We start from the raw sequence: 3950 nt of genomic DNA on the forward strand, positions 1-3950 counted from the left end.
CAAACCCATGTTGTTCAAGGGTCAGCTGCACTTCTCCTTTCCATAACCTTCAGGCAGGAGTTCAATGGGGATTTGGGGTGAGAACAGTTCTAAGGGACAACCTGTATGCTATGCATGAGGTGGGCTCTCCTTGGCTTCTGAGGACTAAGTCTCTACCACTGGGTCCAGTTGACTGTCTGGCTCTGTTTTCATTGAGATGCCCTACTCAGGAGGCTCCTCACCCCCTTATCCACCTAGTTCACTAGTCAGCCCCTTTGGAGGCACCTAGCTGGGAACTCACTTTTCTTTCTGAGAGAGAGAGAACCAGGGCTACCTTTATTTTTGAAAATTACTTAAAAAATTAATATTTCAATTAAAGTAATATATGCATTAAGGCTTAAAATGAAAAAAAAATATAGTCATCTATTCCATCCCATTCAATCCCAAATCCTAGCTTCAGAGGTGACAACTATCACCTAACTAAATATGTTTATGTCACACAATTATGTGTGTGTATTTGCATTTATTTTGTCTATTTTTAGACAGATATAATTGGTATATAACATTATTTTAGTTTTGGGTGTACAACATAGTGATTCAATATTTGTATACATTGTGAAATGATCACCTCAATAAGTCTAGTTACCAACTGTCACCATATGAAGTTACAAAAAATTTTTTTTCTTGTGATTAGAACTTTTAGGATTTACTCTTTTGGTGACTTTCAAGTATGCACTACAGTATTATTGACTATAGTCACCATGCTGTATATTACATCCCTATGGCTATTTATTTTTTAATTAGACATTTGTACCTTTTGACCCCTTTCACTGATTTCGCTCATTCCCTGACCCCCTCCCTTCTAGCAACCACTATTCTCTGGATCTATGTGTTTTGTTTTTTTGTTTGTTTGTTCGTTCATTTGTTTGTTTTTAGATTCCACATATAAGTGAAATCATAAGGTCTTTCTTTGACTTATTTCACTTAGTATAATTCCTTCAAGATCCATCCATGTTGTTGAAAATGGCGAGATTTAATTCTTTTTTATGGTTGAGTAGTATTCTAGTGTGTGTGTGTGTGTGTGTGTGTGTGTGTGTATCACATCTTTATCCATTCACCCATCCATGGGGACAGAGATTGTTTTCATATCTTGACTAATGTAAATAATGCTGCAATGCTGTTATCCTTGCTAACACTTATTATTTCTTGTCTTTTTGATAATAACCATTCTAAAGATGGGAGGCTGTATCTCATTGTGGTTTGATGTGCATCTTCTTGATGATTGCTGATGTTGAGCATCTTTTCTTTCTGTTCTTTCTTTCTGTTCTTTCTTTTCTTTCTTTCTTTCTTTCTTTCTTTCTTTCTTTCTTTCTTTCTTTCTTTCTTTCTCTCTCTCTCTTTCTTTCTTTCTTTCTCTCTCTCTCTCTCTTTCTTTCTTTCCTGTATTATTTTTAAGTTTAAAGACTTAACCACATCACCCAGAGACCATTTTACCCACTGCTCTGTTTGGCCACCAGTCTCTTGTATCTCTCTTCAGCAGTGGTGAGGCAGATACCCTTTCCACGGGGAAGAGAAATCCATGGTTGGTTGCCTTTGCCAGTAACAAAAATGTTGGAGAGCTGGATGGCAAAGCTGTTGCCATTGGCATCTTTCACATGAACTATATCAAAAGAACCAAGGTATCCTTTTCTTTTGGTGATCACACCAATACTTCCCAGGTTAGCACTCTCAGTCACCATACACAGATTACCATCAAATGTGATGAAATCAGTAATCTTCCCAGATTTGGTGGGAAGATTACTGAATGGTGTCATTCACCTTGAGGAGGGGATTGGATAGTGGATGGTGCAGACATCATGGGTCATCAGATGGGGGATTCCTTTTGTCCCCACAAAGATCATTCTTGCTTTGCACAACTTATACTTGGCCTCCTCAGGTGTAATCTGATGAACAGCCAAGTGACCTTTGGTGTCATAGATCAGATGGAAATTCTCCCCAGTCTTGTTAATGCTGATGACATCCATAAAACCAGCAGGGTAGGTTATATCAGTTCACACCATGCTATCAATCTTAATAAAACACTGCATACAGATCATTACCTCATCTCCTGTTAGGGCATACTTAAGTCTGTTCCTTAGGAAAATGGTGAGAGGGAGACATTCTCTCAGTTTATGGGGACCAGTAGATGGATGAGGGGCAAACACACCAGTCAGTTTATCCAGTGTCCAATGCTTTGGAGCTGGTACATGCTTCAGATGCTTCTTGGGACCATGAGACATGGCTATGCTAGGCCACAAAAAAAGACTGTTGGGCATCTTTTCATGTGTTTGTTGGTCACTGTATGTCTTCTTTGGAAAAATGTCTGTTCAGATCCTCTGCCCATTTTAAAACTAGATTATTTGTTATTTTGCTCTTGAGTTGTAGGAGTTCTTTATATATTTTGAGTATTAATCCCTTATTGGATATATGATTTGCAAGTATTTTGTCCCATTTGGTATGTTGGCTTTTCATTTTGTTGATGGTTTCCTTTGCTGTGCAGAAGCTTTTTCGTTTGATGTAGTCCCATTTGTTCATTTTTGCTTTTATTGCCTTTGCTTTTGGAGTCAGATCCAAAAAATCATTGCCAAAACCATTGACCATGTTTTCTTTTAGGAAGTTTTTTGTTTCAGGTCTGGCTTTCAAGTTTTCAGTTCACTTTGAGTTAATAGTTGTGTGTGGTCTAAGATAGTATTTTAATTTCATTCTTTTGCATGTGGCTGTTCAGTTTTCCCAACACCATTTATCAAAGACTGTCTTTTCCCCATTGTATATTCTTTCCTCCTTTTTCATAAATTAATTGGCCATACATGTTTATTTCTGGGCTTTCTGTTCTATTCCATTGATCTATCTGCCTATCTTCATGCCAGTACCATACTGTTTTAATTGCTAAAGCTTTGTAGTATAGTTTGAAATCAGGGAGTGTGGAATTGTTGAATCACTATATTGTACGCCTGAAACTAATATAGCACCGTATGTTAACTAACTGGAATTAAAATAAAAAGTTAAAAAGCCAAATAAAATCAGGGAGCATGATGCCTCCAACTTTCCACTTCTTTCTCAATATTGCTTTGGCTGTTCAGGATCTTTTGTGGTTCCATAGAAATTTCAGAATTGTTTGTTCTATTTCTGTGAAAACTGTCATTGGAATTTTGTTAGAGATTGCATTGAATTTGTCAATTGTTTTGGGCAGTATGAACATTTTAACAATTTTAATTCTTCTAATCCATGAGCATAGAATATCTTTCCATTTCTTTGTCTTCTTCAGTTTCTTTCATCGGTGTCTTATAATTTTCAGTGTATAGGTCTTTTACCTCTTTGGTTATATTTGTTCCTAGATATTTTATATTTTAGATGCAATTGTCATTGTGATTGTTTTCCTAATTTCTCTTCATGTAGTTCATTGTTCGTATATAAGAAATGCAACAAATTTCTGTATATTGATTTTGTATCCTGTAACTTTACTGAATTTTTAAATTCTAACTCTTTCTGGGTGGAGTCTTTAGGATTTTCTAGATATAAAATCATGTCATCTGCAAATAGTGACAGTTTTACTTCTTACTTTCCAATTTGGATGCTTTTTATTTCTTTTTCTTGACTGAATTGCTCTGGCTAGGACTTCCAATACTATGTTGAATAAAAATGGCAAAAATGGGCATCCTTGTCTTGTTCCTGATCTTAGAAGAAAAGTTTTCAGTTTTTCATGTTGAATATGAGTGGTGGCTTACCATAAATGACCTTTATTATGTTAAAGTACATTCTCCTGATATCTTTGTTGAGAATTTTTATCATAAATTGATGTTGAATTTTGTCACATGCTTTTTCTGCATCTGTTGAGATGATCACTTGATTTTCATCATTCATTTTGTTAATGTGATGTGTATGTCACACAATTTTAATAATTTTGGACATCATCTCTTAATTTTTTGTCAGAA

The 3950-nt window shown here is 35.7% G+C and overlaps 1 pseudogene; it reads right to left on the reverse strand.

Moving 5' to 3' along the window:
* Positions 1-1469: 1469 nt before the first annotated feature.
* On the reverse strand, positions 1470-2258 carry LOC141372888 (small ribosomal subunit protein eS4, X isoform-like; annotated as a pseudogene).
* Between the last annotated feature and the right edge of the window lie 1692 nt (positions 2259-3950).

The sequence above is a fragment of the Callorhinus ursinus genome, unplaced genomic scaffold, assembly GCF_003265705.2.
Source record: "Callorhinus ursinus isolate GAN/ISIS: 27379988/994484 unplaced genomic scaffold, GSC_fseal_2.0 scaffold6, whole genome shotgun sequence".
In the NCBI taxonomy this organism is placed as follows: domain Eukaryota; kingdom Metazoa; phylum Chordata; class Mammalia; order Carnivora; family Otariidae; genus Callorhinus; species Callorhinus ursinus.